Below are 12,533 nucleotides of genomic sequence, written 5' to 3' on the forward strand. Positions count from 1 at the left end.
GAAAATCATGAAAGCAGCAAGAGAGGGGAAAAAAAGACACATAACATCTAGGAGTACAAAATATCATTAATGGCCAACTTTTCCTGAAAAACAATGGAGGACAGAAACCAGTGAAGGACAGAAACCAGTGAGATGACATGTTTAAAATAATATAAGGGAAAAAATCCTATCAACTAAGAATTCTATATCTAGCAAAACTATCCTTTAAAAAGTAAAGGCAAAATTAAAACACTCCCAGATAAACACATACTGATATGATATCAAATAGAAACATGAATCCATGGGAGGAAATAAAGAGCACTGGAAATGGGAAATATGTGTTTTATAAAATAGGATATTTTTTTTCCTTAATATTTTTAAAAGATAAAAGATTACATAAAGCAGAACTTAGGAAACTACAGTCCATGGGCCACATTTGTCCCACCCCTGTTTTTGCATAGCCTGTTAACTAAAAATGGTTTGTATATTTTTGAATGCTTGGGAAAAAAATTCAAAATAATATTTTGTGACTTATGGAAGTTTGCCAATCCCAGGCATAATGCAATGATTATACTGTATATGTGCATGTGCAACACATATAGTTACAAATCTGTTGCACGGCTTTGTAACATGTAATCTATATGACAATAATAACAAGAAGGAGGGAAGAGGAAATAGAACCATGCTGCAGCAGAGTTGCTATATTTTACCAGAATTAAGGTATTAGCATGAAGTAGATTATGATAAATTCAAATACATATTTTAATCCCTAGAGCAAACACTAAAAAAAGTGGTTGAAAATCAACAAAAGAATTAAAATGGTACATTAAAAAAATTTTAACACAAAAGAAAGCACTAAAGGAAGAAGCAAAAACGACACAAGGCATAGAGAAAACATAGCAAAATGGCAGATGTAAATCCAACCAAAGCCATAATTATACACTAGATATGAATGGCTTAAGCATCTCAATCAAAAGGCAGAGACTGCTGGATTAAAAAAAAAAAAAACGGAATCCAACTAAAAGGTACATAATCAGGGACAAACCATGGCTCAAAGTAAAAAGACAGAGAAAGGTGTAACATGCAAACAATAACCATAAGAGAAATGGAGTGGTTATACTAATATTACAAAAAATAGACTTTAAGGCAAGAAATGTTACTAGAGACAAAGAGGGACATTTCACATTGAAAAAAGAGTATAGGAATATATAACAATTACAAAGGTATGCATACCTAACAACAAAGCTCCAGAACACATGAATGAAAAGCTGATAGAAATTACAGACGTAGACAAATCCACAATTACAGCTGGAGATTTCAATACTGAACCTCAACAACTGATGGAACAAGTGAACAGAAAATCAGTAAGACTACAGATTTCAACAGGACTACCAACCATCTTAACCTTAGAGACAATTGCAAAACACTCCCCCTAACAAAGGAAGAATGCACATCCCTATTAAGTAGACATGAAACTTTCTCTAGGATAGACCACATTCTGTAAAACAAGTCTCAACAAATTTAAAAGATCTGAAATCATTCAATATATGACTGAATAACTACAATCATAATTGTATAACTAAAGTGGAATTAAATCAGAAATCACAAACAGAAAGAAATTTGGGAAATCCCCAAATACTTAACACTTCTAAATAATCCATGGTTCAATGAGATCTCAAAAAAGAAACTAGAAAGTATTTTAGGCTGAACAAAAAATGAAAACACAGCACTAGCATAATTTATGTGGTACAGCCAAAGCAGTGGTTAGAAGGAAATCTGTCACTTCAAACTCTATTAGAAAGGAGGTCTCAATAATCTATGCTTCCACCTTAAAAACAAAACAAAACAAAAAGCAAAAACATATTGTACAAGAAAATTATAAAGATCAGAGTAGAAATCAATGAAAGAGAAACAAAAACAACTGAAGGAAAAACCAAATCAATGAAACCAGAGGTTAGTTCTTTGAAAAGATCAACAAAATTAATAAACTTTTAACATGGCTGATGGTGAGGGAGGGGTAGAAATATAGAAGATACAAATGATCAAAAACCAGGAAAAAAAGAAGAGACATCACTACTGTGTTATCCTAAGGTATATATTTGGTCTTTGTCCCTCATCCCTGGCACAGAGCTCCTAAAATCGTAGAAATTTCCTGCTAGGAGTGTCTTTTGTCATTCATAAGGAGCCTTTTTTGAGCCCACCTGAGTTTATGCTAATGAGCCAACTTAGGGTGGGGTCCCTAGATCACCTCAGGATGAGGCTGGTCACCAGAAAAACCAAATGATTGGAGGGTTGGACCTTTCAATTCCAAGAGATCTCTGGGAAGGGAGAGGAGTGTGGAGGAGGTAGTGTAGATTAAGGTACATAAAAACGCCTGAACGGCAAGATCTGATGAACCTCCACATGCAGGGAGAGTGGTACACCCCAGTTCCACAGGAACAGAAGCTCCTGTACTCAGCCTTATCCTGACCTCATCCTATGTACCTCTTCATCTGGCTATTCATCTTCACCCTTTATAATATCCTTTATAATTAACTGGTAAACCTAAGTGTGAAGCTGAATAAAAGACACTTCATTTCAAATGAAGTCAGGAGGCCAGAATGGGGAGTTCTCATGCCCTACCATTCTTCATCAGTTGCAGAATCCCACAGGAAGAGAGGTATCTTGCATTCCCAACAGGAAGAAGCCTGTACATTACTACCCCAGTAGGAAGAAAGGTTTTTTCCTCCTCTAGCAAGAGCCCAGCCAATGAGATTATCACAACTCAGCCAACGAAAAGCCACTACACTTTGAACTCAGTTTACTCTAATGGAATTTGTGTTTATAAGAGCCCCTTCCAACTCTCCCCTTCCCTCTATAAAAGAGAATAATTCTCCTTTGTTCTGTGAATTTACCTATGGCTTTTACTATGACTTGCTTGTCCCCAGTTGCAATTCCTCTGCTATTCTCAAATAAAACCATTTGCTGGTAAAATAACAGGCTGTTTTACTTTTAAGGTCAACATAAGAAAATGTTTCTCTAAATTCTGTGAGCTTTCTAGCAAATTAATCAACCCCAAGGAGGGGGCCACGGAAACCTATAATTTATACCAAATCAGTCAGAAGCACAGATGATAATTTAGATTTGTGATTGATATCTGAAACTGTGGGACTGAGCCCTTAATCTATGGGGTCTGACACTATCTCCAGGTAGATGGTGTCAAGATTGGGTTAAATTTTAGGACATCCAAATGGTGTCACAGAATTGCCTGACGTGTGGGGAACACCCACACGTCTGGCATCAGAAGTGAAGGAGGGCTGTAGTACAGTATTGAGAGTAGAGGAGACATACAGGAATGTGTTATTTCATTAGAACCAAGCCACCCTACAGATATACAAAGGGTTTTGAGGGATACTATAAACAACTTTATACCAACACATTATATAACGCAGATGAAAAAATTCCAAAAAGACACAGTTACCAAAATTGATTCAAAAAGAAACAGAACATCTGACAAGATTTACCTACTCAAAAAGAAAAGCCCAGGCCCAGATGGCTCCACTGGTGAATTCTATCAGCTATTTAAAGAAGAACACCAATCCTACACAAACTCTTTCAGGGAACAGAGGAGGAGGGAAACACTTTGCAACCCAATCTATTAAGGCCAATATTGTCCTGATACCAAAACCAGACAGAGCTATCACAAGAAAGGAAAGCCATATAAATAAATAAATAAATAAATTTTAAAACACAAACTTAAAGTTTCAAAGAAATACTATTCATAAAAATAGATGCAAAAATCCTTAACAAAATATTAGGAAACCAAATCCTGCCAACGTATAATAAAGATCACACATTGTGAACAACTGTGATTTGTTCAGGAATGCAAAGTGAGTTTAATATCCAAAACCTGATTCCTGAAATATAGTATATTGAGTAAACAACAAAACACACAAAAAGCATTTGACAAAATCCAACACCCATTCATAAAATCTACCCCCCAAACTAGGAACAGAAACTTCCTCAAGCTGATAAGTGCATCTATGAAAAATATATAGTTAATGGACATAATGATGACAGACTAAACGTGTTCACCTTATTGGAACAAGGAAAGGATTTCCACTCTCACCCTTAATATGCAACTGATTCTAGCCAGTCTCTGCTCTAGTGTAAGGAACAGATGATGTCTGTTAAGTGTCACAGGGCGTTAACTGTTATGAAGGAAGGGTGTGAAATGAGATTGGGCAAAGACTGCTTCTGCGTATGGTGGTTAAACTGGAAAGAATTCTCTGAACAAGGGAGATATGCCCAGAAATCTGTCAGTAATTGCCTAGGGGAAGAATATTTCAGGTAGATGGCAAATACAAAGTGAGACAAAGAGCCTAAACATGGAATATACTTCAGACTAGCAAAGAAGATGATGTGGATGGGCCCGGAGAGAGAGAGAAAGGAGTGAGAAAGCAATACATTGAAGAGGTGACCAGGGCTCATACAAAGTCATACAGACCATGGTCAGAAGTTCAGTTCTTATTTTAAAGTTATAGATATAGGGGTATATTGGTGGGTATCTTCTGTATCTTCTGACTGGGGTGGTTCACAAGGTGGTTTTAAGAGAGTATCTCTGGATATCCTATAGGGAGATGATTCTGGGGGACACTATACTAGGTGCTAGTATAGTATACGGTGCTAGTATATGGTACTAGTATAATAAACAGGGAGAAACCAGCTGTTGGGCCCAAAATGTCCAGGAGGTAGAGAGAAATGAGTTAGTGATATATTTTAAAAGTAGAAACGACAGGCACTGGGGTGCCTGGGTGGCGCAGTCGTTGGGTGTCTGCCTTCGGCTCAGGGCGTGATCCTAGCGTTATGGGATCGATCCCCACATCAGGCTCCTCCGCTATGAGCCTGCTTCTTCCTCTCCCACTCCCCCTGCTTGTGTTCCCTCTCTCGCTGGCTGTCTCTATCTCTGTCAAATAAATAAAATAATAAAATTAAAAAAAAAAAAAGAAAAGAAACGATAGGCACTTCCAGGGAAGATGGCAGAGTAGGAGGACCCTACACTCACTTCACCCCAGATACAGCTATATAACTAGATACACTAGATATAACTAGATAACACTCACATCAGAACAAACAACCCAGAAAAGGACTCAAAGGCTGGCTGAACAAACATCACAACTAAAATCAGTCAAGGGATTCACAAAATAAAAAGATGTAAAATTTGACACCATATGCCTAAAAGCACTGGGGGAGAGAAAAGAATAGGTTCAAACTTAAGCAACTGCCAACTTAATATAGACTGCTATATGCAGAAGATGTTATATACAAACCTAATGGTAACCACAAATCAAAAACCAGTAATAGATATGCAAAGAATAAAAATAAAGGAATCCAAGTATATCACAAAAGAAAACCAGCAAACCATGGAAGAGAGAAAGAGAAGGATCAGAAAAACTATACAAAAACCACCACAAAACAATTAATAAAACAGCAATAAATATGTATCTATCAATAATTACTTTGAATCTAAGTGGACCAAATGCCCCAATCAAAAGATATAGGGTGACAGAGTGAATAAAAAACAAGACCCATCTATATGCTGCCTATAAGAGACTCATGTCAGACCTAAATACACCTGCAGATTGAAAGTGAGGGGATGGAGAAACATTTATCACGCAAATGGATGTCAAAAGAAAGCTGGGGCAGCAATGCTTATATCGGACAAAACAGACTTTAAAACAAAGTCTGTAACAAGAGACAAAGAAGGAGTCTATATAATAATAAAGGGAATAATTCAACAACAAGATGTAACAATTGTAAATATTTATGCACCCACCATGGGAGCACCAAATACATAAAACAGTTAATAGCAAACATAAAAAGGAACTAATCGACAGTAGTAACAATAATTACAGGGGACTTTAACACGTCACTTATACTGATGGACAAATCATCCAAAAAGAAAATCAATAAGGAAACAGTGGCTTTGAATAACACACTGGACCAGATGAATTTAACAGATATATTCAGGACATTCCATTCTAAAACAGCAGAATACACATTCTTTTCAGAGGCACACAGAACATTCTCCAGAATAGATCACATATTAGCCCATAAAACAAGCCTCGACAAATTCAAGATCGAAGCATACCATGCATCTTTTCTTATCGCAAGGCTATGAAACTAGAAATCAACCACAGGAAAAATCTGGAAAGAACACAAATACATGGAGGTTAAATAACATGCTACTGAAAAATGAATGGGTTAGCCAAGAAATCAAAGAAGAAATCAGAAAATATATGGAAGTAAACAAAAATGAAAACACAATGGTCCACAACCTTTGGAATGCAGTAAAAATGCTTCTAAGAGGGAAGTTTCTAGCAACAGAGGCCTACCCCAAGAAGAAAGAAAAGTCTCAAATAAACAACCTAACTTTACACTTACAGGAGCTAGAAAAAGAACAACAAACAAAACCTAAAACCAGCAGGAAGAAGGAAATGATAAAGATTAGATATAAATGACATAGAAACTAAAAAAAAAACCCAACAGAACAGATCAATGAAACCAAGAGCTGGTTCTATGAAAAGATCAACAAAATTGATAAACCACTCTAGCCAGACTTATCAAAAAGAGAAAGAGAGAGAGAGAGAGAAAGGACCCCAATAAATAAAATCACAAATGAAAGAACAGAAATAACAACCAACACCACAGAAATACAACTGTAAGAGAATATTATGAAAGATAATATTTAGACAACCTATAAAAAATAGATAAACACCTACAAACATATAAACTACCAAACCTGAAGCAGGAAGAACTAGAAAATTTTTATAGACTGATAAGCAGCAGGGAGACTGCATCAGTAATCAAAAAACTCCCAACAAATGAAAGTCCAGGACGAGACAGCTTCATAGGCAACTTCTACCAAACATTTAAGGAAGAGTTAACACCTATTCTTCTCAAACTATTCCAAATAATAAAAGAGGAAGGAAAACTTCGAAGCTATGAGGCCACTATCACTCTGAGACCAAAACCAGCTAAAGACACCACATAAGAAAATTACAGGCCAGTATCTCTGATAAACAAAGACACAAAATCCTCAAGAAAATACTACCAAACTGAATTCAACAATACATTTAAAAAGTCATTCAGCACAATCAAGTAGGATGCAAGGGTGATTCAACATTCACAAATCAATCAACATGATACATCACATCAATAAGAGAAAGGATAAAAACCATATAATCATTTCAACAGACACAGAAAAAGCATCTGACAAAGTATAACATCTATCCATGATAAAAGCCCTCAACAAAGTGTGTTTAGAGGGAACATACCTTGACATAATAAGAAAAACCCACAGTGAACATCATACCCAATGGGGGAAAAACAAGCTCTTTTCCCCTAAGGTTAGCAATAAGACAAGGATGTCCACTCTCTAAAACATTTTATTTATTTATTTATTTATTTATTTATTTATTTATTTATTTATTTGGAGGGGGGCAAAGGGAGGAGCAGAGGGGGAGGAAGAAGGAGGGGGTAAGAATCTCAAGCAGAGCCCAACATAGGGCTCAATCCCATGACCCTGAAATCATGACCTGAGCTGAAACCAAGAGTCGGATGCTTAACCTACTGAGCCACCCAGGTGCCCCTACTCTCACCACTTGTATTCAACTTGCACTGGAAGTCCTAGCCATAGCAATCAGACAACAAAAAGAAATAAATGGTATTCAAATTAGTAAGGAAAAAGTAAAACTTTCTGCTTTGCAGATGACATGATACTCTAATATCGAAAATCCTAAAGATTCCACCAAAAAACAACTAGAACTAATACATGAATTCAGTAAAATTATAGGATACAAAATTAATATGCAGAAATCTGTTGCATTTTTATACACTAATAATGAAGCAGCAGAAACAGAAATCAAAGAATTGATCCCAATTACAACTGCACCAAAAATAATAAGATACCTATGAATAAACCTAATCAAAAAGGTGAAAGACCTAAATTCTGAAAACTATAAAACACTGATGAAAGAAACTGAAGACACAAAGAAATGTAAAGACATTCCATGCTCATGGATTGGTGGAATAAATACTGTTAAAATGTCTTTACTACCCAAAGCAATTCCTATCCAAATACCAACAGCATTTTTCTCAGAACTAGAATAAACAATCCTAAAATTCACAGAGAGCCACAAAAGACCTCGAATAGCCATAGCAACCTTGACAAAGAAAAGCAAAGCTGGAGGCATCACAATTCTGGACTTCAAGTTATATTACCAAGCTGTAGTGATCAAAACAGTATGGAACTGGCACAGAAACAGACACAAAGATCAGTGGAACAGAACAGAAAACCCAGAAATGGACCCACAACTCTATGGTTAACTAATCTTAGACAAAGCAATAAAGAACATCCAATGGAAAAAAGACTGTATCTTCAACAAACGGTGTTGGGAAAACTGGACAGCTACATGCAAAGAATGAAACTGGGCCATTTTCTTACACCATACACAAAAATAAATTCAAAATGGATTAAGACCTAAATGTGAGGGGCTCCTGGGTGGCTCAGTCAGCTAAGCATCTGCCTTAGGCTCAGGTCATGATCTCGAGGTCCTAGAATCAAGCCCTGCATCAGGCTACCACTCACCGGGAAGTCTGCTTCTCCCTCTCCCTCTGCTCCTCCCTCCTGCTTGTGCTCTCTTAAAAAAATAAATTAAAAAAAAAAAAAAAAAACCTAAATGTGAGACCTAAAGCCATAAAAATCCTAGAGGGGGGCACAGGCAGTAATTCTCTGACACCAGAAAAGCAAAATTTTTCTAGATGTCTCCTGAGGCAAGGGAATTTGCAAAAATAAACTATTGGGACTTCAAATAAAAAGCTCTGCACAGCAAAGGAAACAGTCATCAAAACTAAAAGGCAACCTACAGAATGGAGTAAGATATTTACAAATGACATATCTGATAAAAAGCTAGTACCCAAAATATAAAGAACTTAAAAAAAGTCAACATCCAAAAAACTAATAATCCAATTAAAAAATGGGCAGAAGACATGAACAGACATTTCATGTCAAGAAGACATACAGATGGCCAACAGACACATGAAAGGATACTCACCATCAGGGAAACACAAATCAAAACTATAATGAGGTATCACCTCACACCTGTCAAAATGGCTAAAATCAAAAACACAAGAAACAGCAAGTATTGGTGAGAATGTGGACAAAAAGGAATCTTCTTACACCACTGGTGGGAATGTGAACTGGTGCAGCCACTCTGGAAAACAGAATGGAGGTTTCTCAAAAGTTAAAACTTGGGGCGCCTGGGTGGCTCAGTCAGTGAAGCGTCTGCCTTTAGCTAAGGTCATGATTCCAGGGTCCTGGGATCGGGCCCCATGCCAGGCTCCCTACTCAGCTGGGGGGGGGGCTGCTTCTCCCTCTCCCCATGCTTGTACTCTTTCTCGCTCTCTCTCTCTCTCAAATAAATAAATAAAAAAAAATTTTTTAAAAGGTTAAAAATAGAGCTACCCTATGATCCAGTAATTGCACTACTGGGTATTTACCCCCAAAATACAAAAACACTAATTCAAAGGGATACATGCACCCTGATGTTTATAGCAGCATTATTTACAATAGCCAGGATATGGAAGCAGCCCAGTATCCATCAATAGATGAATGGATAAGAATGTAGTGTGTATACATACACACACACACACACACACACACACATACATACATACACAATGGAATATTAGCCATAAAAAAGAATGAAAGCTTGCCACTTGCAATGATGTGGATGGAGCTATAGAGTATAATGATAAGTGAAACAAGTCAGTCGGAGAAAGACAAATACCATATGACTGTACTCATATGTGGCATTTAAGAAATAAAACAAATGAGTAAAGGGAAAAAAGAGAGAGAGAGAGAAAGAGACTAAGAAATAGATTCTTAACTATAGAAAACAAACTGATGGCTACCAGAGGGGAGGTGGGTGGGAGAGTAGGTGAAATAAGTGATAGGGATTAAGGAGGGCACTTGTGATGAGTACCAGGCGATGTGTGGAACTGCTGGATCACTATATTGTACACCTAAAACTAATATAACACTGTATGTTAACTATACTGGAATTAATTTTTTTTTTAAAAAGCAGAAATGATAGGATTTACTGGTGGAGTAGGTATGAAGTAAGAGAGAAACAGAGAAGATGAAGAGGGTCACCAGATTTTTGTGGGAGGCAAATGCTCAGTAGAAATACCTTTCGTTCTTTACATTTCTATCATGAAAGAGTAACAGCTTAAAGTTAAGAGAGCTTTTCTAAAAGTTATAAAAAAATTTCACATAAAAATGAGCAAGATAAAAGTATCAAGGTCAAATCCAATACAAAGTTATTCTTAGAAAAGAGAAAATAAGGGGCGCCTGGGTGGCACAGTCGTTAAGCATCTGCCTTCAGCTCAGGGCGTGATCCCGGTGTTCTGGGATCGAGCCCCACATCAGGCTCCTCCACTGGGAGCCTGCTTCTTCCTCTCCCACTCGCCCTGCTTGTGTTCCCTCTCTCGCTGGCTGTTTCTATCTCTGTCAAATAAATAAATAAAATCTTTAAAAAAAAAAAAAAAAAGAGAAAATAAGAAACAGAATAATAGTCCTTTAATGAACACAGACCAGAAAGATATGCCTACAAAACAGATCAAAACTATAATATACTACCTCTAAAAAAGTTTTTAAAAATTAACAAAATTATCAAAATATGAAAGAAACAACGTAAGTTAAAATTAGGACAACCAAAATATTAATAAAATTCAGTTAAAAAATTACAAAAAAAATTACAAAATTCAGACTAAACTAGAAAGAATATAGGAGTAAATGAACACAATAGATGGTACTTTAAGACAAACAGAAGAAGGAAAGGAAGAAAAAGAAAGAGGCAGAAAGTATTTGATAGATGAAGTAGTCAACACTGACTCTAAAAGGTATCCAACACACAAGGATGACCATGTGTCCATGAAAGAGAGCTAAAGGATGCAAACAGTACAAACTGTAATACAGAGAAGAGACCGGAAACTACATTTTAAAGGAGCACACTCCCTATTGGTGAATATCACCTACAGTAACCAATATGAAAACATATTCTAGTAAAATTACTGAAACAAAGCACAGCATATAAGGGGAAATATAGATTATCACCATCACACTTTCACAGAGGAAGAGTATGTGATCCAAAGATTTACTACCAAGAAAAGCTAACTTTCAGGTTTGGGCACAAACTGTCATGGACAAGATGATCCCAGGGCTGCCATCCTTTGAGCCCTGCTGAATGACTACAGAGTGAGCTTCAGGCAATCACAATGAAAAAAGAGACAGAAAAAGGACCGGAAGTGAGCATTAAACAGAGTAAAACTAAGACTAAATGAAGACTGAAAGAAGTATAGTATGTAATAGCTATTATGCTTTGGTAGACAGAGGATAATCATTTTAATAAAGTTGGGAGAAAGAAGAGAACATAAGGCCAAAAAAAAATGTTTTTAGCTACTTTCAGGAATTATATTCATGTTTGTTTGTATTAGAATTGAATCCTGAGTCCACTGCTTAACAACGTGAGATAAAGCAAATGAATAATTATGAGATATTCTAATTTTGTCACCCCTGTCTAACCAGATTTTCAGTATAGAAGAAAACAGACTTAACAGAAGAGGTTAAGTAGAAACCTTGCAGTTCTGAATTTGAATCTAATGTTTCAGTATGGACTCGGAAGTCAGTCAGTGGACTGCACAACAATTCATCCATCTCTGTTTACTGAGAAGGTCTAGAAACAATGACAGCCCAGTAACCTGAAATGCCATTTCCACTAAAAGACACCAAGGAAGATTCCAGGTAGAGGGCAGAAACTACATGACAAGCCTAAAGCATCTTGTCATGTCATACTGCGTGGAGGTTATCAATGGACCACCAAAGTCATTTCCAGAGACAAACTGAAGAGGTTCCTGATGTCTAGAGATGAGATAATTTGAGCTTCAATAGGATCATAATCACAATTATTAAAGCCCATCATATATGTTTAAATCCATGAGTTCACAGTGATATAAAAGAAAAAAAAATTAATCACCTTCGAAGAATGATAGGGAATCAACTTATTCTCTAAAAATATAAATAGGAGAAAAAAAATTCAAGCTTTTAATCCCTTCCTGCTTATGCAAACAGCAGCCCTGGGTAACCAACTAAAGGATGAGGAAAAATACCTCTTTATGAAGTATTCCAGCTAATAAGAAAGAAAGAAATGAAACAATTAGAATAGCACCATTTTGCAACCCCAGTGGACTAATGGCCTCAGGCTCTGAGCATTGGTAGCTGCTAACACCAACTAAGGAAAGACAAGAAGGCACCAGGTACTTCCAGATGCTACACAACCACCAATGGTCTTGCCAGAGGCGCTGAGCTACTTGGAACCCTGAATCCGGGCAAATTTGCAGAAAGACATGGTTGAAGAACAGGCTGAGGTACAGCAGGAGTATGCAAATCCATGCTGCAGGGAAGCCCAAGGGTCAAAGGCCCAGGTTCCTTAACAGGTACATTGTTGAAAAAA

At 36.8% G+C, this 12,533-nt stretch overlaps 1 protein-coding gene across 4 annotated transcripts in view; it reads right to left on the reverse strand.

Annotated features, from left to right (window-relative positions):
* HERC2 (HECT and RLD domain containing E3 ubiquitin protein ligase 2) overlaps positions 1–12,533 on the reverse strand; it is a 238,590-nt gene that overhangs the window by 46,070 nt on the left and 179,987 nt on the right. The window lies entirely within an intron of this gene.

The sequence above is a fragment of the Ursus americanus genome, chromosome 28 (genome assembly GCF_024610735.1).
Source record: "Ursus americanus isolate L20-20 chromosome 28, mUrsAme1.1.p, whole genome shotgun sequence".
Taxonomy (NCBI): Eukaryota; Metazoa; Chordata; class Mammalia; order Carnivora; family Ursidae; genus Ursus; species Ursus americanus.